This window comes from Polypterus senegalus, chromosome 11 (genome assembly GCF_016835505.1).
Source record: "Polypterus senegalus isolate Bchr_013 chromosome 11, ASM1683550v1, whole genome shotgun sequence".
Lineage (NCBI taxonomy): Eukaryota > Metazoa > Chordata > Cladistia > Polypteriformes > Polypteridae > Polypterus > Polypterus senegalus.
In genome coordinates, this window is record NC_053164.1 from 111,519,531 (window position 1) to 111,545,466 (window position 25,936).

The 25,936-nt window shown below is 39.5% G+C and overlaps 1 protein-coding gene across 3 annotated transcripts in view; it reads right to left on the bottom strand.

Annotated features, from left to right (window-relative positions):
* etv6 (ETS variant transcription factor 6) overlaps nt 1-25,936 on the bottom strand; it is a 102,433-nt gene that overhangs the window by 72,304 nt on the left and 4,193 nt on the right. The window contains exon 2 of one of the 3 annotated variants that reach the window (XM_039769481.1): nt 14,022-14,117. The exons of the other annotated variants lie outside the window; for them this stretch is intronic. The gene's annotated coding sequence lies outside the window, so the exon portion shown is untranslated. The remainder of the gene's footprint in view (nt 1-14,021; nt 14,118-25,936) is intronic. 3 annotated transcript variants of the gene reach the window in all.

The window sequence follows — 25,936 nt, forward strand, 5'->3', positions numbered from 1 at the left end:
AAGGAAAAAAAACAAACCATTTACCTCCTGGCTGAATTTTTGCATGACTGCTCATTTTTCAGTAAATTTGGTCACATCATTTTTTTGGCTGTAGGAGAGTCTGACGGAAAATATGAATAATTACCATGCACTCAAATTATAAAAAAATCACAAAAAGATGCAATTTTCAAGTGCAAAAAACTTATTAATCTTCACATTCTAACCCCACCCAAAACTCAAACCAATTTAAGGGATAATTGGGGTCAGCTATTAAAAAAATAAATACAAAATTATATTGCACATTTCATATTTTGAATGCACCTCAATATGCTCGACAAAAATGATGGCAACAACTACCCTAAAATATACAGTACATATTAAGATTAAAACAGAATATGTAAAGATGCTATGGAAATGCTAACTATTTGACTACTTAGATTAACAATTGTACCTGATTGAGACCAGCCCTGCTTAATATAAATGCGACCAATTTTAGCCCTGACAAATGACTACACACTTTCTACAGAGACATCACGTCACAGTAACAGGTTGGAAGCATGTGCTAAACTATTTCTAAAATTCCCTGGATTCAATTTCATTCTGTTATGCAATTATAAACTGTGTCCTGTACCTTTTGACAACACTATTACAACAACTAATGACATGCAGGGATCTGTTATCTTATACCACATCAGCTAAGACCCTTGAAAAGAATTCAACTCTTGGTAAGGTATTAACTATTCCTCACAAGAAAATGACTGCTCATTTCAGGTTCACCAAAATAAACCTACATGATCCTCAAACGTTCAACAGCAATCTACTATGGACAGATGATTCTAAACTATGACGTTTTAGCAGACATGTTCACAGTTATGTCTAGAGACAAAAATAACAAAGCATTCTACAATAAAAGTATCTTTCCAAAAATTCACGGTAGTGTCATTCTATGAAGATACTTTGCTGTGGGTGACTTGCCATTGAGGAAAGAACACCAAAATTCTGCCCATCAGACCATCTGTCCGTTAGCTGATCAGGAAGCAAGCTGATCTAAAATGAAAAATCAAGGAAACATCAGAAAGATTAAGGAAAAAAAAAACATTAAAAATTTTGGAATGGCCACATCAGGCCCTTAGATCTTTTCAATGCAACCTGCCACATCAATATTCAAAACATGCTGCATACAGGACTGCTAAGGACTGCTAACAAGGACTGTTAAGTTTTTGCAAAGACAAGCTTTAATATGGGTTTCATATATAGATTATCTCTGTATATTACATTTATACCTGGCAATAAAATGCGTTTTTGGTATTCACTCGCCTTTATCTGTGCAGCACAGTGCACCACAGCTACTATCCTGTAGTTAAAATGGAAACAGGCTGCTCATAATGACCCAAGAAGAAAAAGTAAAAATAAGGTGACATGCCACAATGCCATTTAGAACTTCAAAAATGATGTGATGGTTTCATGAAGGAGAGGGTAGAGTAATTTGGCACACACATCTGTATTTATAGAATGAATGTATTTTATACAATTTAAGCATTAATTTTAATATAACTTGAAAAGATCACTCTAAATAAACAATGTAGTATAAAAGAGAGAAAGTGACTAAAACTATCCCATGAGACTTTAGAACTGCAAGAACTCAAGGGAGCTGTCATTGACCAAAAGAAGGGACCAAGTAGGTCCATACACTCAACTGAAATAATAACATTTGAATGAAGAAACAGCATGCGGAAACTAATTTTAGTTACAAAATATATTAATTACTTATTTCCATATTTGTTACATACACTATACCTTAGAAAACTCAAGTCCCACTTTCGATAGATCAAGGGTGTAAAGTAAGAAATATACAGGAATTCCGAAATAATGGATTCATCTACAATCGACAAGCTTGATTTCATTAAGGTAGTTGCAAAGTTTGTTCAACTGTAAATAAAAAGTAGGAGTAATTTGGAAAAATTAAGACATCATGAGTTGGTGATACTGTGAATGTGAATGAATTTGACTTGCTCATTAAATACTACTCTCCTTTACTTGTCATTAACCAGATAATGTTTCCCTCATACACATACAATCTGACAACAGCAAATATGAAAAACCTGACAAAGTGATTTTCTGACAAACTTATTTTAAAAAGTGTGCTGTTACAAAACACCTTCAAAGAGTTTGTGTAGATGAAAATATCTTGATTAATTCTGGTATTGACATTGAATGTCTACTTTTACAACCAAGTTCCATCTAGTGAAGAAAAAGTGTTAGTGGATAAATTTACTACGTGCATATGGTAGAATAAATCGGGTAGATCATAGTGACCATATCATTCTTTATAAAACCCAGTCTTAAATGCCAACCCCAGCATATAAATTCCCGACACTGTTTATTATAAAATTCAGCCCAGGACATCCACACTTATTCATACCAATTAACTTAACATACCCAACTTTGGAAGTTACATAACATGGAATTGACTCCATGCGCCTAGACATGTGAAGTGGAAGAATAACTACTGTGACTTTGTACTGCTGAAGAACATAAACTAACTGAACAGGACTAGTAGGTGGAAGGTAAGGGAATGTGAAAACATGCAAACTGAAAAGTAAATTGAACTCGGGTCTCTGAGGCGGTCATGCAGCTGCTATAGTCCCCACCCACATTTTGTCTGGTAAGATTGTGCTAAAAACTGATGAAAACAGCATTTCATATTAAACACTTTTTGTTGTCATTGTAGACGTATCAAACAGACTACATGCTTCAGGAAGAAAAGAGGCAAATGTAAGATGAAAAAATAATACACCATCAAGTTTTAACACAACTGAGCCATAAACTTGAATTATGTATGATTATGAACATTAATTGTGTAAAATAGTACAATAATCCAGTTACTACTGAGTTTAAGTTACAACTGGGACATTGTGGGATAATTGCAGTGCAGATAGTGCTTCTGCCTTATAGCTCCAGGACTCTGGGTACAGTGTCAGCTTGGTTACTGTCTGTGTCGAGTTTGTAGTTTTCACTGCATTTGTTTGTTTTACTTGATACTCCAACTCCTTCTCTCATCCAAAAGGTGTGAAGGTTTACTGTTTGGCCAGACGTATGTGAGTGTGCACTGTAATGCCCACGGATAGCTCGTGCTTTTCTGAACTTTCTAAAACAGACTGTGTCTCACTGGGAACCAATAGTGGACCGATTTGGTTCAAAAACTAATAAACAGATGAATAAAACTGGTGAACACAGAGCTAAGTGTATGCAGAGAAGTGTAATTTTATTTACTAGGTCTGACAAATCACATTTAAAGAAAAAAGCAAGAACCAAACAATGAATTAGCTGCTTGCTCTGTCTTTTACATTATACAACAGTCAAGCATTTGTTCATGGAAACTGTTACTTCCAGGGCTATATAACGTAACAAAAGTGCAAACAAAACACTTCATTTTATGAGCCTGATTTTATACACTCTTACTTCCCACTGCCTTATTTAACATATCAGCTGTTATAAATGAAAAGTTCAATAAAAGTGATAAAAAATCCCCAATACTGATGGGCAAAGTACGTAAAATTCCCAAACACTGCATTACTATTGCAACTGAAAAAATGACAGCAATCGATAACAGAATGCTGAAATTCAAAAACGTTCAAAAAATTGTGAACCCTCATTTTCCACCACAGCATCCTGGCAGGATAAGTGTAATGTGGGAACTTAAACTATAATTAAAAGGATTCACGAGTTCATCTGAGTAAATGTAAAGAAAGGTTTATTTATTTTTGGAAAGTATGATGACGTAGGAGATCAGGAAGAGGAAGAGAGTGAGGGCAGAGCCAAGGATCAAATGGTATAAGTTGAAAAAGGAAGACTGCAAAGTTGAGTTTAGGGAGGAGGTGAGACAGGCTCTGGGAGGCAGTGAAGAGTTACCAGACAGTTGGGCAACTACAGCAGATGTAGTAAGGGTAACAGCAAGAAGGGTGCTTGGCCTGACACCTGAACAGAGGAAGGAGGAAAAGGAAACCTGGTGGTGGAATGGGGAAGTACAGGAGAGTATACAGAGGAAGAGGATGGCGAAGAAGAAGTGGGATAGTCAGAAAGATGCAGAAAGTAGACAAGAGTACAAGCAGATAAGGTGCAAGGTGAAGAGAGAGGTGGCAAGGGCTAGAGAAAAGGCATATGATGAGTTATATGAGAGGCTGGACAATAAGGATGGAGAAAATGACCTGTACCAATGGCTAGACAGAGGGACTAAGCTTGGGAAAGATGTGCAGCAGGTTAGGGTTATAAAGGATAAAGATGGAAACATACTCACAAGTGAGGAGAGTGTGTTGAGCAGATGGAAAGATTACTTTGAGAGGTTGATGAATGAAGAGAATGAAAGAGACAGAAGGTTGGATGATATGGAGATAATGAATCAGGAAGTTCAACGGATTAGCAAGGAGGAAGTAAGAACAGCTCTGAAGAGGATGAAAAATGGAAAAGCGAAGCATGGAGGTGGCAGTGGAGTTTTTAAACAGATTGTTTAATGGAATCTTGGAAAGTGAGAGGATGCCTGAGGAGTGGTGAAAAAGTGTACTGGTGCCAATATTTAAGAATAAGGGGGATGTGCAGGACTTTAGTAACTACAGGAGGATAAAATTGATGAGCCACTGCATGAAGTTATAGGAAAGAGTAGTGGAAGCTAGGTTAAGAAGTGAGGTAATGATTAGTGAGCAGAAGTATGGTTTCATGCTAAGAAAGAGCACCATAGATGTAAAGTTTGCTCTGAGGATGTTGATGGAGAAGGCCAGAAGTTGCATTGCGTCTTTGTGTACCTGGAGAAAGCATATGACATTGCCTCGAGAGGAGCTGTGGTATTGTATGAGGAAGTCGAGAGTGGCAGAGAAGTATGTAAGAGATGTACAGGATATGTACGAGGGAAGTGTGACTGTGGCGAGTTCTGTGGTAGGAGTGACGGTTGCATTCAAGGTTGAGGTGGGATTACATCAGGGTTCGGCTCTGAGCCCTTTCTTATTTGCAATGGTGATGGACAGGTTGACAAACGAGATTAGACAGGAGTCCCAGCAGACTATGATGTTTGCTGATGACATTGTGATCTGTAGCAATAGTAAGGAGCAGGCTGAGGAGACCGTGGAGAGGTGGAGATATGCTCTGGAGAGGAGAGGAATGAAGGTCAGTAGGAACAAGACATGTGTGTAAATGAGAGGGAGGTCAGTGGAATGGTGAGGATGCAGGGAGTAGAGTTGGCGAAGGCACATGAGTGACCATAAATACTTGGGAACAACAGTACAGAGTAATGGGGAGTGTGGAAGAGAGGTGAAAAAGAGAGTGCAGGCAGGGTGGAATGGGTGGAGAATTTGTACTGGGTGTGACGAGGATGGATAGGATTAGAAAAGAGTACATTAGAGGGTCAGCTCAAGTTGGACAGTTGAGGGACAAAGTCAGAGAGGCAAAAGTGTGTTGGTTTGGTCATGCGCAGAGGAGAGATGCTGAGTATACTGGGAAAAGGATGTTAAGGATAGACCTGCCAGGGAAGAGGAAAAGAGGAAGGCCTAAGAGGAGGTTTATGGATGTGGTGAGAGAGGACATGCAGGTGATGGGTGTAACAGAACAAGATGCAGAGGACAGAAAGATATGGAAGAAGATGATCTGCTGTGGCAACCCCTAATGGGAGCAGCCAAAAGAAGAAGAAGAAGGAGAAGAAGACGACACTTTACAGCCCAGAATGGGAGACAGACTGAGGTTGGAAAAAACAAAAGTACATTTACATTCACTGCAGTTTACATATGTTTATTATTCTGCTAAAGGTTATTTTTTAAAATATGCTGCAGACAAGTTCCATTACACAAGCAGTTCTAACCGCAGTACCCTTGGTTGGGTAGCAGAGTAATTTGCTCAAAATCCAGGATGTGTTTTATGTCTTACGTAGAAAGCATAACTTATCTAAAGTTTTACTTGCAAGAAGAGAAGATGGTGTTGAGCTCAAGATGTATTTATTTTTCACTGTAATATAAAATGTTCTACTCCGCTCACCATGTTACTAGTTATTCTGTTGAGCTACAGCTAGCAACAGTAAATGAATGCAGCCTTATTTAGCTGGAGTATGCCAGTCATTTAACACTCAGAAAGAAGAATCTATTAATGTGTTTTATCAAAACACCAGGCAATGACTGTAATCAAGGACTTTACAGAAAGAGACTGACCAGAAAACGTCCACATATTTAAGGTCATTCAGAAAATGATGGTAAATGATACTACTGATAATGTAATCATCCAAGCACAATACTGTTGTAGTGTATTTTGCTAATAGCTCAATATAAGATATAGGTGGTGGTTAATTGATTTAATTTAACATGCTCACTGGTATCTTTACAAGATTATTTTAATTTTCTTTCTGCTACCTTTAGTTAAAAACATCAAAAAAGCTTAAATACACATGTCTGCTAAACCAGATATAAAAGAAAAGGCTATAATAATATAGGAGAATTAGCTTCATAGCCTGGCTATTTTTAAAATTGTTACAGAAGAGCCATGACTTGGTAGCTTTAGATGTAAACGTGCCATATTATTTGTGATGTCATTTGTACCGAGAAAGAGAGCAGATACCTGATGCCCCTTGATAACGCAGCAGTTTTGTATATCTTTTAAACTATAAACCTCCATGTTATACATGAATGCCTGACTTACCACTGAATGTTAGCACAAAGAAGGATAATACAGGACAGCTTTGTCAAATGCCATCCAGGTCCTAATTTTGCATTAGAAAGAGGAAGACAAAAACTGACAAATATAGCTGCAGCCCTGAAAAACCTGATTTGGCAGTTGCAGTTAATTCTGACTGTAGTATTTTTATAATTTGTCCAAATTGGGCATATATCTATTTTATTCATCCATCTTCTCTGTGGACTTTTTTCAGGGTTTCTTGGAGCTAGAAAATACATCATTTATTTTACATTTGAAGTGTTAAGTACTTTGTGTGAATGAACAGAATTTCAATAATTGTTTATTTCTCATTTTTTATGTTTATGTAAACTCTGTAACCAGTTTTCTTCCCCCAGTGCAAAGACAGGAGTCAAGTCAGTGCTTATTTTATTAGAGATGCACAATATATCAGGAACTGTATTGTTATCGGCCGATGATCATTAAAAATGACGACATTGAAATCAGTAAGATATGTACATTTTAACTGATACAGACAACCGATACAATTCAGGCTTGTTAACACTGTCATTGTTCGGCTAGGCCAGGGGTGCCCACAGTTTTTCGGCTTGTAAGCTACTTTTGAAATGACCAGGTCGAAATGATCTACCTACATTAAAAATGAGATTATATATATATATATATATATATATATATATATATATATATAAATATATATAAATATAAATATAGATATATATATATATATATATAATATAAATAGGCTCGCTTGTGCCTCCTTCAGACCGCGAGGGGGCGTCCGCCCTGGTTATGTTGGGGGCCTCGGGTGAAGGGCTTGGAAGCCCAGCCCTGTAGGACCCATGGCCACCGCCAGGCGGTGCGCCCCAGTGCCTGAATATCCCGGGAGCCCAGCACTTCCGCCACACCAGGAAGTGCTGGGGGGAAGACGACAGGGGACACCCGGATGGCTTCCGGGTGTGCAGCCGGCACTTCCGCCACACTGGGGTGTGGCTATGGACAAATGCCGGGAAGCAGCTGGAGCCCATCCGGGTTCCCATTTAAGGGGCCGCCTCCCTCCAGTCATCGGCAGAAGTCGGGAGGAAGAGGATGGAGTTGGAGGGAGGACTAGAGGCGGCCAGGAGAAAGGCACTGGACATTGGGGGAATCGGTGCTGGAGGCACTGGGGTTTGTGAGTGCACTAAACTGTAAACTGACTTGTAAATAAACGTGTGTTGGGTGAAATATGATGTCCGTCTGTGTGTGTCCGGGCCAGCGTCCACAGTGGCATAATCGGCAGGATGCTCCACCTGTTCCAAGGTGGGGACCTGCGAGAAAAACAGATATTTCTGTGGACGGCCCGGCGCAGCAGCGGACCCCACACACTGGCCGCGGGAGCGGCCCGTGCACAACCAGCGGAGCGTTTACCCCAGGGACCGCCGCCGGACCACAGAATGGCCATCCCCGGGTGCGGAAGAGAAAGAACGGGCATCGCCTGAGTGCAGTGGGCTCCGGGAGTCGCGCTGTCTGGATGGACGGCCAGGCCAGTGTGGTGACAAAGATGGCCACACCAAGGAAGGGGCCTCGGAGTGACGGAAGCCGGGAGGTGAGTGCCCTGCCCTGCAATAACCGGCCCTTTGGGGGCAGACAAACCTTGTTTCATTCAGGGAGGGACGACCCGGATCCGCGTCGGTGGCAGGAGCGCGCTGGTCCGCGGGCTGTCGGCAGCGCAACGGCGGCAGAAATGGAAGCTGCAAAGTCGGAGCCGCTGCAGCTCAAGGAAGCACAGCAGCTGCGAGGCTGCGAGGAGGCACGTCACCGCACCCAGAGCAGGGAAGACAAGATGGCCACGGGCCGGATGTCCCAACAGCTGACAGGCACCGGATTGGCCGGTGTGTCTTGTGTGCCCGCCAATGACGGTACAGAGGCGGGACCAAGGAACGCCAGTCTCGTGCCAAGAAGAGACCCGATTGGGCCAGAGGGAGTGGCCCACAGGAGGCAGGCGACGAGTGGGGCTGATGGACAGGTATGCCCACCGGCGTCTGTCTCTCTGTTTTCGCCAGCGGCTCAGCGCGTGCCGGAGGGATCCCTTCGGCCCGCCGAGTCGCCTTTGTTACAGCTGCTGGGTACTATCGTTGTACGGTTGAAGCAGCTGAGGGGGAAGGCGGTCGCGTCGGGAGAGACGCCAAGTAGCACGGAGGATCGTCGCGACGCTGGAGCCTTTGGCCGACAGAGTACCGCTGGGAAAGGGAAGTCTTGCCGTCCCCATAAAGCATGAGGTGGGTTTCGCCGAATACGGCCGTGACTGTGTAAAGGAAGACCGGCTTCGAGTAGGCAAATCCCCAACAGCGGACGCGCCAGTGCAGACGGCCGACGGAGCGAGGAGAGCGAGTACGCAGGCGCTGGTGGGACAGGGTCTGATGAGTGCCCTGGGTCCTAGCGCCCTGCGCTCCAAGCCCGCGGCAGTCTCCCGTCGCTCTGCAGGGATGCAGACGGGGCTGGATTTGAGCTGTTGCCATGCTCAGACCCAGACCATCAAGGCGTCCAAGAGGAGAAGGAGGAACCGAGGGGTGAATGCCGGTTCCTCCGATAGGAGGGGACGTCTCGCTGGGTGCAAGCGTCCGGAGGAAGGCCGTCCTCTGCGGAGGCAGAGGGAATCCCCTGGTGCTGCTGGGCAAGCCGCCTGTGAGAGCGGCCCCGTGGACATCGAGAGGATGGGCATGGAACCTGTGGTGGATGAGCCAAACAGGCAAGTCGTGGGCTGTTTCGATATATGAGCGCTGCTGGTACGGAGACCGGTGGGACGCTCGGTGCGAGTGTCCCGGCAGTGCTTCTGGCCCTCCCTTTTCTCTTTCCACAGGACCGAAGCCCTGACGAGCGCTGGGACCTACACCGTGTGGAACCTGCCCTCCTGGAACGGGAGGCCAATGGTGCCCCGGCTGGCGGGGACGGAGGGGGCGAGAGCGGTGCAGACCAGAGGGGTGCGTCGGCGCTGGAGGGGGTGCCGAAACGAGATGTCCCAGGGTGCCATGTTGGACCCTGGGGACATAGTAGGACCCTCTCTGGGGACGTGCTGCCCTTTCGGGGAGTGTCGCTCGGAACCACGTGTAAAAGATTTTAAGACAAGATTTATTCCAGTTTTCATGTAAGCATTACTTTAAGACAAAATAACCCTGAAATATACAGCAGTCTCTCAACATTTCAAGGCACACCTGCATTACAAAGTGTAATCATTATATATCAAGCTTTCAACATTACAAGTTTTTATTAATGGCAGTGGTTGGTATGGTTGTCCTGTTTTTCTTTACCACAAATCTGGTCAACCTAATAATAATTTATTATTTTCTTATTATAACGTAGGTAAAAGTTTGTAAACATTTTTTTCAGCTTAACAACTATCTCAGCGAGCCCCCTATCTAAATAACTGCGCCTTCCAGTATTGGAAAGGCAATACAGCCCGTTTCCCAACCTTGGCCAAGGCAGCGATCAAGTACCTATCGGCACCTTGTACCAGTTTAGACAGTGAACACCTTTTTTTCAACTGTGTCAAATATAGTAAATGAAAAGAGAATCAGGCTTGCTGGTGAAAAGGCAGGAATGCTTCTTTTTGTTAAGAAAAACCTACCATTTGTACTTTTAAAGAAGCCAACTTAAGCCTAGGTTAATTGGCATCATTGTACCTTTTATTTTAGCTTTACTTAAAGTAATATATATCTGATTATAGCACAAAGAATACGCATTCATTTTTTTGTTAATATACCCAATGCCATGTCATGTAATGGCATGGTGTGTTGATGTGCTTAAGTTACTCAGAATGTGTACGGTTAAGCAGATTATTTTGTACATGACCTGGAATATTTGTTCTATAGAGATGAGCCATATCTTCCAATTTTTCCCCCGCATTAAGTACTGGCTGCTTATATAGCAAAGAAGAGCATAAAATTCAGCAAGTTAATAAAAAGTTAATCTCTGTTTCACATGCAACTGTTCTTTCTTTGATAATTCATAATATATTTTCAGCATACCTTAAAACATTTATACTTGAATAAAAAAAAAAAAATAATCGGCCATCGCTTATTATCAGTATTGGCAAAGATGGACAAAAACATATCGGTTATCGGTATCGCTCCGAATTTCCATATTGGTGCATCAATATATTTTATATAGCACCCTCCATCAGATCCCATATTATAAAGTAAGCAAGAGTAAAATTCAGACTTGAAAGATAAAATCACGGCTTATTTAATATATGGAAACTTACAGATAGTAAACTTCAAAGACCGTATGTAATTAAATTTAAACTGATAGTCCATATATGTATTCTGACAATATGAGATGATCGTACTGCATAATCAGGATTAGTACAGAAAAGTTAAATTAGAGAATATAGTTATAACCAACTTAAAACACAAAAATGAGGTAAGATACGTTTTTCTAAGTGTGATCTGAATGTGACCACTGATGGAGTGCCACAGACAGACCTGGTTAGAAAGAAGTAAATAGTGGTGGCTGTTTGAAGAAATTTAGATGACATTATGGGTGTGGCAAGTTTGTACAGTTGATAAGTTTATTTACATTTAGACAGCAGGCCATTTTTTAATCCTGATATTTAAAATAATATTCATTTGAAAAATGTTGTTGAGGAGGTGGCACAGTGGAGCAGTGGTTAGCGCTGCTGCCTCACAGATCAAGTCTCTCTCTTTTGAACCCTGCACCATCATTATCTGTGGAGTCTGCACATTTTGTACATGTCTATGTGAGTTTTACTTCGGGTGCTCAGGTTATTCTCCCACATAATGTAACTTGCATGTTTTTAGGGAATTGGACATTTCAGACCGGCCTTATGTGGGTGTTAGTAGACCCAGCAGAGGTCTGGTACCCTGCCAAGGACGTGCGACTCCCTTGCAGCCAGTGTGGAAGGGATGGGCACCGGCCCTCTGTAACCCTGAAGTGCACTAAAAGGGTCAGGGAATGTTTATGCTTGAAGATAAATGTACAAGTATGGCAAATTGATAACTTTACAGTTAATTTTCTAGTAAAATTCTCTTTCACTTTGTAAAAGCATGTTTAGGCTAGATATTTTAAAACAGAATAAAGAGATCGCTAAGGTGAAACAAAAAATATATAATAAAATGCTTGACTATCATCTGCCAAATTGACCAAAGATATATTTTTTTAAAAGTATTAATAATATGCCTAACTTTGTAATCCAATTGAGAAAAACGTATTTTCAATCCCGAGCAGTGATTTGGTTAGTGCATTAGAGTGCTGATTTGAATCTTGGCCTGCTTACCGTCTGGGTGGAATCTACAGGCGTTCCTTTATCTTCATTGATTTTCTCCAGGAATGCTGCTTTCCATTCACAAACTTTTGTGTTGAACTGATTGGTGACTTGAAGTGGGTAAGCCAGCAGCCATGCCACCTGCACTTCAAAACTGGTAATCCACCTGAAGCTGAGCTAAGCCTTGTCAGTACTTAGATAGAAGACCATCTAAGAAAAGCTTGGGTTGCTGCTGAAGGAGGTGTTGTTCAGACCATCAGAGGTGCATGAAACTGTGCAGTAAAAACTGACACCATCCTATGGATGAGATGTAAAAAAAGTGCTCCCGATTCTCTGTGGGCATCTTTCAAAAAGAGTAGGTTGTTTTCAGATGTTCTGGCTAAAGTGCCCACCATGGCCTGGTCATCCTGGCCCCCTCATAAGTCCCTGTTCCTTATTAGCTACCCCTCCACCACCTTATAGCCAATGGGGAGTGAGTGTACAGGCATAAGAATGGCTGCTGTTAAATCATCCAGGTGGTTGCTACACATTGGTGGTGGTTGAAGTGGTTCTCCACTGTCTAAGTAAAGTGTTTTGAGTAGGAAAATAACTAGATAAACATAATAAATTATTATTAATAATAAGTATGGTTTTGAACTCGAGTGTTCCCTGTGATTGATTGTAGCAAAAATCTGTGATAATAAGCAAATTTGGAAAATACTGTAGTTACCATTTTATCGCACTTTTTAAATGACACACAAGACATTAAATAACACAGAACTCTTCAAATGCTTACACAGCCCCATCCCCTCAAGGACCTACAATCTGAAATCATAAAGACCTGAGGCTTTCCCAGCACCATCAGGTGCAAGGCAGAGAACCATCACACACTCCGGGCCAGTTTATAATCAGCAATTTAATCAATCTAGCAATGGAAAAGCATTTCACGAAATCAACATTCTGTACAGATGCACACAAAAATAAAGGCTGCGAATGATAAGACAGCTGCACATGATTTTCCACACTCGGGTGATGTACTCTACGTAGAAAACTGTGCTGGAAAGAAAACACAGCACATGCACATTTAAGCATCAAGAGTATACTCAGCAAAATAGCTAAAAATGATTAATATAATGATATGTTTTTTTTTTATTTTTCTTCAAGTATTAACTGTCACTTTTTACTGCACTATAGGCTCTAACAGCTTCAGGACAACAGAGACATGCAGCTCATTTCCCCTCATTTCCCCACTGGGGGCCTTTGCTAACAAGGCCTCGTTTTATTTTTACATTCCTTTCAAATGCAAAAAACATGACATCCATAGAGACAGGTGAGCACACACAGAGGAAGAAAAGCCACAAGATACTGTAATTAATTCAAAAACCTCAATTTATCAGTTCAACAATCTGAACATGAAAATCAAATAAAAGCTCATTTGTGTATTTTTAAAAGACAAACAGGACATCAACAGTTGATTACTAACACTACAAATTTAATAAAGTCCAAGAGTAAGTTCGTGTGTGTGTGTTTCCAGCAGATTTGGGATCCTACAACTTTTGTCTACTAGATTACAATTAAGCTGAGAAGATAAAGAGGGCAACAGGCTCTTTTGTAAGAGCTGCTTGCACATATGAAGGCACATTTGATCATAAAGAATAAATCAAAGTCGTACTCTACTTGCACTGAGACCAGCTTACTTGAAGATAACTAAAAAAAAAAAAGCAAGTTGTGGGATACCCATACCCAAGTCCATCTGAGTAATTACAGTATATGTTTAGATGTGAGACACTTTCACAGTAATCTCGGTCTCTAAACATGCAAGATATATTAAAAGGTTGTGAAAGCAAGCTGATGGGCAAAATGCAAACACAAATTAAAATCAGGCTAAATTATTTGTGCAAAGTCACATGGGAAGTCAGGGTGTGTTTTTTACCTGCTGAGTCTTCATTTAAAATGAGTTTTAACCTATACGCCAATGAATAGCATAATGAAAGTGAAAAAGATACTGACACACAAGAAGCACAGTAAGAAACCAAGAAACAAATTAAACAAATGCAATTCAAGTAGAAGTTTATCCAGGAGGTAGTATGGATATTTCAGACAGTATGTTTTTCCCCCCAATTTTGACCCTGGGGGATACCTGTGGCTGTAGAATTTTGCTTCAATCACGTTGTCAATAAGATGTCAGTTGTTATATTTCGATAGCACACTGCTGTAGTGATTCAGATTCCTCTCCCTGTAAGTATAAATGTCTGCATGAGTTTCCTGCCAAGACTCTCTTTTTCTTTCAAAGTCTAATGTCAGGGTAAGCAACAAATTTAAATATAAGTAAACAACATAGTATTGGCATTCTTAAATATCAAATTACAAAGACTTATATGACAGACATGGGGATTCACCCAGTATAACAATATGTGCTATTGTCACAGGGGGATTTTGGCATAGGATTTATAAAGAATTGCCATCATCACAGTGTGAGGGATGGTCGCCAGCCTTACCTGACCAGGACGCCCTCAGGATGGAAGGACAGGGGGAGACAGCTTTACAAGGCTTTGTCTCCCCGAGGACACTAGATGGCAGTGAGCCCAGGTTCACATCCCTGCATGGGTGCCCAAAAGCCATGCCAGGTACTGTAGTCCCAAAGGAAATTGTGTTGGGTCTCATGGGGGCCGCCTGGGGGAACTACAGGATTTGGGATTCCCTACTCCTTAAGGCTCCTACATCACCTGGAAGTGCTTTGGACCTGCAGCTTCATGTCACCGGAAGCACTTCCTGGGGATTAGATAAAATGAGCTGCTTGCCTCACATCATGGAGCCAGAGTCGGAAGGAAGGTGGACAATGCTTGCGTGGAGGAGGCAGTGACCAGTGAGAGAAGGAAGAAAAGAGTCGAGCTGTACAGTGCTTTATTGTACCTGTGGCTGTGGTGGTTGGAAACGCTTGTAAAAAGAGTTTTCCCACAATAAAAGACTCTTTGTCTTTTAAATCTGTGTCTAAGCCTGCTTGTGTTGGGTGTTTGGGGAGCTGGAGCGCATCCTCGTGTCCAAAACGGACAACCTGATTAATCTTACCATTTGCACATTATAATTGTGTTCTCTGACATTAACTCACCTGTAACTGAAAACCACTATTTAAAATCAACACTAAATTCATAAACTCAAACATTACTATCTGTACTGTTGAATTACTGAATTCCAATATAATTCAGTAAATCTTCATTTAAACAAAGTAAAGCTATTTTTGTAACAACATGCTTTTAAAATATGGTTTGTCAGAGAATCACTCTGTTAGGCTTGTAACATTTGCCATTATGAAATTCACATTTGCATCATTAGCTGGTTAAAAAAAAAAAAAAAAACCTTACTGAAGTGTAATATTTAATGGACAAATGGCAAATTAATTTAAATTACAAATGTAATGATCTCCTGCTGCTTTAATTGTCCAAATATGTCCCTTTTTTTACTTTTGTCCCAACTTTGAAGCTTCCTGTGTGAAATCAGACTTGACAGTTTTACATTAATTCATTATTCAAGAGCTCTTATAAAAGCAGCCTTTGTTGCAATGCTTTCAAAGCATCATGCAGTATATGAGTGATCACACTTTGTTATTGCTTAGCCTGTTTACCTGTATTCACTTAATTGTAATTGAGAGACTGCATTACATTTGCCAATGTCAAATAAATGATATACTGTATGTGCTTTCAGTATATTTGTTACATATTAGTAATTATACTAATCAACATTAGTTTGCCATTGAAAACCAAACTAATGATGGAAATTTAGCGTTTGTAGATTTGTGTTTAGTATGCTGTTTTGTTCCTGCTGCTATAACTGTATATCTGTATGATGTGCTTCTGGTAATATACAGTAGTACGTGTCCTATTACTAGAGAGACTTGTTTTGTTCTTTGAAGCATTTTGCTAGAAAATGGAGCAGTTTATTCCATTGCTGGTGCAGACAAGCCAAAGAGCCATTTCTTTTAAAACTTGCTTTGATTTTTACTTGCCACAGCTGTTGCTACTGTGCAGATTCTTCCTACATCCCACAGTCCAATACTGTAAGTGTGACCTAGGTGTGGGCTGTTTGGCCAAAACTTTACACCATGATATAATTAAAATTTAACAGATTAAAAGTGGGTAGCTCTATTGTCAGTGTGTTTAGATGCACTTTAATAATCCAGTTATTCCCAGAAACCTAGTATTTAAAATATCACATAAACTCTTATTCTAGTTAAGACAGTGAAAGGCAACCTTTTTCGAGTTGCGGCGCACCTGAGGGACTGCCCATAAATAAAGTCATGACGACACAATCTATGGACATTCACCAATAAAAACAGTTAATTTTACAAGTTTGAAAGACAATTTATTAATAAAGGAATCAAAGGATAAATCGTAAATTTTATTAATGTGAACGTTGAGATTGTTTTTCAGCACATATGAGATTGATCAATTTTCGAAAGACAGACGTGCATTTCCTTGTCGATCATTTGAAGTCTCTCACTTTTCTTAGACTTCATTTCCGTAAGTGTTCTGTTTTTCCAACATTAAAAAGATAATGTTTAAAAAAAAAAATTTTATCAACCAAAAGTTCAAAAACACTAGCAATTTTAAATATTTTACAAAAGTTTTCGCGGCGCCCCTAGAAAATTCCACGGCATACCAGTTGCCCGACAATGTGTTAAGAGAAACTGAGTTACTGGTCTCTGAGAAATCAGGTAAAGAGATTTATTTATTTATTTGGTCGGTCAAGTAAACCCCAAATTGATTCTGTAGTCTAAGCATGTTCATTGCACTCTGCTCGCCTGCTTAGCTTCATTCACACAGTCATAGGTGGAAGTGTCCACAAGATATGATCGCATTATTCCTTTTCCTGCTTGAAATATTCTGTTCTCAGTATTTCAGAAACCACTACATTTATTTTGATGAGCTGAACATACAGAGCTAAGCTCCACAGCTCAATCTCAAGAGCAGCAGGTTAATGAGTAAAAACTAACGTGTGTTAATTAATTCTATTCATTTTTACAAGTAATTAAATGCAATGCTTATTTTATTTAAGCAATATCCCAGAGTTACTATCACAGCAGCACTGAGTGTAGGGCAGAAAAGACACGTCCTGGTGTGCCGCTCCTTTGAGGAGCCCAATCACACAGTCGAAAAGAAGAGTGTGCTGTATGCAATCCAGCAACAGAAACATATTAAAAAAGTGCCAGTTTATTTTTATTCCAACTATTTGCTATACATGTGGCCAGTGTTCATACTGCAAATCACCGAGCGCTCAGATCGAGGATGTAAAATGGGGATCAATGCTATTTATTTCGTAATACATGACGGACTAAACGTTTTTATAAAACACATGATGATGACATTTGTGCAGTTTAATGAGGTCAGAGCATTTTATCATAGGAGAACTCCAGAAGCATACTTATGCATGTAAACATGGGTTTTTAATAAACCAGGTTTCTACCTTAATCAAGTTCCTCATCTTCACCCAGTTAAGTGTGTGCGTGTAAAACACTATAATCAGAATCAAGATCAAATACATAACATTAGATACAAAAAGTATCAGCATAAAATGCTAAAAAAAAAGATAAATACAGGAAACACAAAGCTTTGAAATAGAATAAAAGAAAATAAGTCACAATAAATTCAAAAATACAAACATTACAGGAAAACCCTGAACAAATAAAATAATTTGTGATAAAAATTAGCATCAGGAAGGTAAATTGAAAGTATCACTAGGGCAGATTTAGACAGAACTAATGTGGCCAAAGGATGCAATTCAATTATAAAAGAGACATGCAAATGATGATGTGCAAGTGAAAATGTGAGTGTATAGTATGTGTGCAAGTGCACACACATACATGTCCATACACTGTAAACACACAAACCTTCATAAGTGTATGACAGCACGTATGAATATACAAAGAACACTGGCTAAATTACTGGTTTGAAAGGGCTATGGCTCTGGGAAAGAAACTACTGAGGTGTTTGTTAGTTTTAGTTTAAACTGACCAGAAGTATTTACCAGTGGGGAATTTTTGGAATAAGGCATGAGCTGGGTGAGATGACTCTGTGGCGATCCCTATGATATAGTTAGTCACACGACAGCAGGTCTGCCACAAATGGAAGAGCACAGCCAATTATCTTCTCAGCAGACCTCACAATATACTGTAATTTAGATTTGGAGTGTGCCGTTGCTGAGCCAAACCAGACAATAATGGAGAATGTGATTACACTTTCAATTATGGCTTTGTAAAATTGAACTAGGACTGGCTGGGAAATACTTAATTTCTTCACTTGGTGTAAGAAGTACAACGGCTGCTGTGCCTTTTAGTGATGTAAGTGGTGTTAATGTCCCAGCTGAGGGTGTATAGTTGTGCCCAGAAATTTGAAGGATTCTACCATATTGACTGCAGAATCATTCATTTCTAGTGGGGCAGGTTGTATCAGTCTCTCCCAAAATTCCTGGTAAAGCCATAAAAAAAACAGGCCAAAGTGTAATGATGAAAAATAACAGTCTTTAATCAAAACTCAAAGCAGAGGTCCTAACCATTACTAAGGAGCCTTTTCCTAACTAAACTAATTTGAAAAATTGATTTTCATAGAGTCATTGAGTGCATTCTTTTATACCCAAAATACTGGATGATGCATTCTAGGGTTGGGCAATATGTAAAACTCAGGTTGGTCATCGTCCTCTTAAACATTGTTGATAGCTGATATCATCAGGTTGGGGGTTTAAGAGAAAAAGATTGCCAAGAGTGCTTCTCCTCAATTCCTGCTTTTTATAAATTGGCTGCTGGGTGTCCTCATTAATAATTGCCATGCACTGTGAAATGGCACAAAAATATTTTCAATTAAATATAGAAAAATACAGATGTGCAAATGGTTGGCTAAGAAATCAGCCTTGCCTATCCAGCTACACTTTGATTGCAAAGCAAATGTGCATGGTGACTCAAATGAATTAACCAAAGTAATTTGTTGAGTAAGCAAAAAGATTTTTTATTGAGAAAGATTCATAACAAACTCAAATTATCATCAGCATTCAGTGGACTACACTGTATCTCACCAGCCATTATTTATTGGCAGGGCAGTGCGAGGTGAACATAATGGTACCATAGCCGTTTCACATTATTTATGTGAATAAATTACATTTGCTTCACATAATATGTATTTTTCAGCCATACATGTCAGCATTCAACTACTCAAAAATGACACTCCTGTAAAGAAAATTAGCCTAGATTTAAATTAAGTGGTTGTATCCCTTTCGATTGTAATAATCTATGTCAAATTATTTTTAGGGCCAGTGGTGGGATACGTTAGCCTTTGAAGGCCAACGCTGCACAGAGTTGTTCCCTTGTTGGTGAAGTCTTCTGCTGAGCTGACCAGAGAGCACAACACTCTTTCCAAATAGACTGGCTCACTGATTTGCTTATTACAAAAAGGCTGGATAAGGTGTTAGAAGAGCCAGTACCAGTGGCATTATACCATGACACTGGCTGCAGCACATTCTTCAAATCTCATGCTGTCTTTTGCAAAAACTAAAGAATGTGAAATAATGCTTGCAGAGTCTGGCAAACAGCAGTAGCGGTCATTGAATGATCTAAGCAGGAATGTTGATTCTGTTCACGCATCCAGGATGACCGCAGCAAAGGTGTGACTTTCACTAGAGCTGTCACAATTACACAGTTGCAGCAGCACAACCTCTGCCTCTCTTGTCTTCACTAAATAATACATGACAAGTGACTTCTTCAGCTAGTGATTAAAACAGAGTGTCTACTATATTGAACTTCACAATAGAGGATGTTGTCAGTTTGCTAATTTGAGTTTTATTGGTGAAAATATATTTAGATTTGTAGCTTTCTGGTAAAGAAACATTTAAGTTTCCTACTTCAAGTAAAAGCAATGCATTTACAGCATAGTTGTATACAACTGGGATACAAGTGCATAGTGTGTTTATGTGTTTAACCACTTGATTCAAATCCTTTGCAAAGAAAAGTCTATTGGTGATGTCAGTAATCAACCACTGATTGCAAATGATATCACCTATCAGTACAAGCCTACTAAGTACTATCAAAAAAACTGTTAGACACATCAACTGGCTTTAGAACAGCATTCACAGGCTCAAAAATGCAAATATCTTGCCACATGAGAGCAGGTGCCGGCCTGTCATCAGCTGTAGCACACCTGAAGGCTGGTACCTGCTGCAAGGCACATTAACTTTCTAATTTTTTAAGCATTTTATTGATTCTATTAAAATAAAAAAAATCCATATAAGCAAGTCAAGTTTAACAAAACTAGGTTCGAAACAAATCAACCCCCACCAATGAGAAAGAGAGCTAGGCCAACAGAGTAAAACTTTAAACTAGTAAAAATAAGTAAATAGATAAATTAATAAATGAATACAAATAAACAATAAAAAGAGAGGGGAGAGAATCTGCTTCCTTACAAATGAGATTGTTCTATGTATTAGAATTCCCACACCTCTAGTTTTCTTTGTAAAGCTGGAATGGAATATTTGGCCAGTCCAGTCTCTGTGCAGCTGAAAATGATTCTTGCTTAATTAAGTAGGTCTCCTGGCAAAATACCATTTTAGTGTTTAGACCTGTTAGGTGAGAGAATACTTTCTCTTTAATTCATGATTTAGACCGTTAACATTCCAACTCACAAAGTTAACTGTTCAGTCATGGAGACATTGCTTCTGAACATTTTGTTGTCATGAAGCCTATTGTTACATTGGCACTTATAATTATAAGGATTAAAATGACAGATTTGAGATAACTTGCTCTCTCACCAAGTCCCTCCGCCACCCAATTTGGCTAGACCACGTGAGGCTAGACCACACTTCACAAAGTCCCAGTCATCTGAAGAGCATATAGAGACAGAGCATGTCCAAAACAAAACAAACCCCCCAGCAGTGGTGTATAAGGATTAAAACAGAGATATCTATTGACAATACAATCCAAATACTATAACCATAAAATACAATCTTAAATAGTCCAGTCTATCTTACTTAACATGAGCTTGTCACCATTAGGCCACCAAAACTAAGTAACGATGCATCAGATTAGCAACCCTTTTTCTTAAGTAATCATTTCCTGAATCTGGAAATATTTCTTTATTCCTCTAGCATGCACAACTGAGCATTTGAAATCATCATCTCAAGGAAAAAATAAAATTGTGGGTCAAGGCTACAAACATCACCACAATACTACCACCATATTCTCCAAGCCTAATGCATACTGCCCTCCAGCATCTAAAATAATCTAAGGCTGTGACTTCAAGCATTGGTAACGGTGTTAGTTAATAAGAACATAATTTGGATAAGAATACAGTTAAAGAAAGGGATTAGTCACAATATAAATGATCTATTGAAATACAAGTTAAGGTTTTTAAATTTTCCCCCAACAAAATCCTGAAATTTTCCTGTCTCAAATCTGCTTGCTTTCAGATTTAAAATGCATATTTAACAATATCTACCTGTGATCTTGAACCCACCTACTGTTCCTTAATTCCAGCAGTAGCATGTTCAGGTATGTGTATGGGACACACCATATAGGAGTGTTTTTGACTCTTCCTAGCCCACTTTGAAGACAGCAAGTTACACAACTCTATTCTCATCACTTCCTAGTCAGTAAGTATCTCCTGTGTATTAAGTAGTGCTGTAAAACTCCTTAAGAGTGAAACCTTCCACCATAGTGCATAGTACCAGACTTCACATATTTTCACATAATAGATGTTTTCTAGGAAATACTGAATCTTAAACTTTGTTTTAGCCACTTTTTACAACTTTGTTAAGAAACAAAAGCATAATTACAAAGCATAACTCGATCAAATGAAAATAGCAATAGCGTGTTCCAAAGACACTCTAAACTGTTTCGAGTTGGACTCTACCCTTTCCTGTTACTTCATAAAAACAAACAAAAAAAGTAATATCTATGAACAGATTTCCACTATTTAAATATGTATACTTAATGCGGAACTCCCCAGCTATAAAGTTATAACAAGCTCACATCCTTAAAGCAATCAAGCCACATTGATTATTTCTGAGAATTGATCTATTTATACAGCATAGTAAAGGTAAATTATTGTATTTTGCCCACTTGGTTATTGATCTTTCAAATCAAATAATAAAGGAGGCATTACCTGCTTAAAAAAAAAAAAAAAGACAATGCATTTCTAAATTTCATCTATTCCATCCATCAATCCATTGTTGGCCCCCTGCTTGAGGGCAGCACCAGGAACACAGTTAGAACCATTCCTGACTGGATGCCAGTCCACCATAGTCAAAAACACACACACACACTTGGTCAGTCTATAGCTGCCATTTAACTTAAAATGCACGTCTTTGGTAAGTGAAAGAAAGCCCATGGGTAGAATGTGCAAATGAAGACAGCCACTAGGCTGTGGTATAAACTCTGGACTTTAGCGTGGGTAGTAGGTAAGAAAGTGAGTCACATATATAAAATGAGGCAAGTTAATATGCTTCTTGAAAACGTGAACATGTGCTTTACAGTCTTTCGTTCTTTACACATATCAGAAGCACATTGAGAAGATATCAGCAGCTGCTATACCCCAGGAGAAAAATCAAAGGAATTTAAAGCAAAAAGGTCTGCCCAGATATACAGATAATACATGGATTTTCAAACTCACCTGCACCCTCCCACAACCCATCAGTAGTTTTTAACTCTTGGACCCAATGCTAATTATATGATGGCTTCAAGATGGCTTGATCCAGTGACTTCCCACTTTTACATTTGAATCACCTGACCATATTGCCTGCCTTAGGACTAGATGCTATTTTTAATGTCTTAATATATTTCCTAAACCAACATGGTAGGGTAGCTATTACAATGTAGGCACTTAATTGGACACCTACCTCTATTCAGAAAGCGGGTTTTTTTCCTCCCTGCCCATTCCTCATATCTGGCTCCCTAATTCTGTTAAAATTAGTTCAAGCATGTTGTTTTCACCTGAAGTAGCTTCAGGCTTTCTTGTTCACCAAGCTTAAAAAATGGTTGACAATTCCTGCATTTACTAGCTTAACAGATGGCCAATTCCCACTAGCAGTTTCTTAAGTATAAAATAAAGCTGTGTGATGTGTTTAAGACAGAAGGTACAGTATGTATATTTTATACACTGTTGGACAGAAGTTGCCTTAAACTTTTCACTTAAAGAGTAGTTCTTACTTGTTTCTAACTTACCCTGTTTTTATTAAGCAGACAAGTGCAAGTGACACTGACAGAGTTGGCTGAGCCAGTGCCGCTTTATTATTTATATACTACTTTAGTTTCAGGTGATAGGGTGACACAATGGGTAGCTCTGATGTCTCAAAGCACTAAGAGAATGCATTCAAATTCTGGCCTGACTTTGAAAGTACTTTCTATGTCCATGCAAGTTTTTCCATGTGATTCTCAGACTGCAATTCCATATCCAAATATATGCATTTTATATTGACTGATGAAACTAAACTGGCCCAGTATGAGTGATAATGGGTGCATGCATGAGTAGGCCTGGGTGATATGGGGAAAAACAAATTTCATCATGATCATTTTTTTCATATCAGTTGTCACACACGTGTGAGTAGGAGTCAACTAAAGGGCCTGAATAATGGCAATTCCACGTCAGACCAGGGGGCAGTGGGGTGCACTAACTGTCTTTCTCGATCCTTTGCAGACCATTCTCTGAAAATCCCACATAGTCCTGACGCCGTTGATGACGTCACTTCCAGTTCCGGTGCCTTTGATGACAGCACTTCTGGCCCCACCTCTGATGACGTCACTTCTGCTTCCGGCCCCGATGACATCACTTCCTAGACTGGCCTTTAAAACCGCTATCTTGACTATTCACTACAGTTCTGTTTTAGATTTGTGAACAACTCGCTATCTTTAAAAATACCTTTTTGCAGCCAAAGCACATCATATGGGTGGTTGCCCCAAACCTTTATGATCTTTTATTGTCATTTTTGTGACACAGGTCCAGTAGATGCACCTGTTAAGACTTTCTATGGAAAGAGCAATTTACTATCTTGCATAAATTGGTGGGTCCTCTTTAACTGAAATCAGCGTCTTCAACACTTAAATCAGGTGGACAGCTGAACATCCGGGGCAGCAGATTCCTACGTGACAATCACACATTAAAAACCACTGGGCACCTGTGTCGGATGTGCTGCAGACAAGCGCACGGCATGCCAGTCACACCAGGAGCAACCTCGCTGACTATATGCAGAGCTGCTGAGATGACTCGCTGTTCTTCCAAAAACTTTTCTTGCATTTCCAATGCGTCGTTCCATTGTGTAAATGCATCAATCACAAGTTCTTGTGTTGGCAAGTCCAATAAATGTTGCATCTCTTTAAGCACATGGCTAGCTGTATTGCTACAAAGGAAGAAGTTTGCAACACGCCTCACCCGGCTAAAGCAAATGGGCAATTGTTGGAATTTTGAGAGCAGCAGGAGACACAAAAGTGAGTGTGTGCAAAGCAGGTAACATGAAGTAGCTCTATAATAGTGGCGTTGTCAGTCACGATGGCTGGTTCTTTTTCTTTTATGTTTCATTCATTCAAAGCCACTGTCAACAAGCATCATTTCTTGATTCCTCATTTTAATATGCTTGCTTTTTGTCTGAGGACTGTGAGGACACATTTTTCGAGAAATTAACGTGACTGCTACAACTGAGCAGAACTGAAGAGTTATAGAAAGACACGAGTCTTCCGTCTGTATGTTTAACTTCAACTAATTTGAGATTATTTTAAATGTCCAATAGGGGAATAAATATTGCTAACGGTCTAGTTGAAGGGTGTCAACATGGAGATTCATAACACACGAATAGGTTATTGAATAACATTTATTATTTAAGAAGCAATATTTTATATTTTTATAATATTATTCATAAGATGATTCAAATGTTTATAAAGTAGATGCAATTGCATTGTATTAAAACATAATATGTGTAGACTCTGATGTAGCAATACATATTGTTAGTTAAATTATGTTGAATTTTAAATGAGTGCAGTGCTGTGAAAAAGTTTTTTTTCAATGATATTTTGTTTCACATCTAAATACTGATGTTAACTGTCCATTAATAATCCAGTATCTCGTCTTAAATGTCATTCCATGATTATGCATATGTTATGGAGTCACTATGTAGACGCCCTTCAAATAAAGTGTTATTGAAATGTCTCACATTATATGAATGTTCTCTATCCACGGGAGGCAGTGGACAAGACTTGATGGGAGGAGTGTGAAGGAAGGGAATTGTTTTCTGTGCTGTTTATACTTTGGTTATCTTAACCAAAGATAACATGTATTTGAACCCATGGCTGGTTCAGGAGTGATTGTGTCTAGGGTTTGGGGTTCAGTGACTCCCCCTACTGGTTACATTGTGTATACACTATCAGGGGACACCAAAAAGATTTGCCTGGGGCCAAATTCTCACAAAACTAATACTCTTTGAGCCAGGCCCTGCTGTAATTCATACCTTGCTCACACACACATTTCATACACTTTAACACACACTCTCATCCAGTCACCGACTCATTAACATTGCACAAACGTTAAGTCAATTTAAACCTGTTAAATTTGTTCCTACACAACATAACAACTCATCAAGCATATGTCGCACTCAATTCATTCTGGGGATATTCTCATTCCTAATGAGCAAGCGCAATCGTTTACATTTTTTTTTTTGCTATCAAAATGAGCTTGTTTGCAAAAATGTCACCATGAACATGCCTTAAGAAAAAAACTGATACCAAGAATTGTCTCTTCAATGATGAATAAACTGAACAGTAGTCTTTATAATGGCAGCACACGCTCACTAACTCCATAAGACTGAGCAACAAATGTTTCCCTTCAAGCTACATGGATACTGCTTAAGCACAAAAAAGCCTTCAGTAATGCAGAGGCATTAAAAAGAATATGTTATAGGCATTTTATCAGAGCCTGAACGTGATAATTCAACAAATACAGTTATTGAATCTGCACAGGTAGCTCTGTCAGCTGTTGCATGTTACATTCTTGTCTTAGTAGAGAATTTCCAAAGTTAGGAGATCGATGGAGTCAA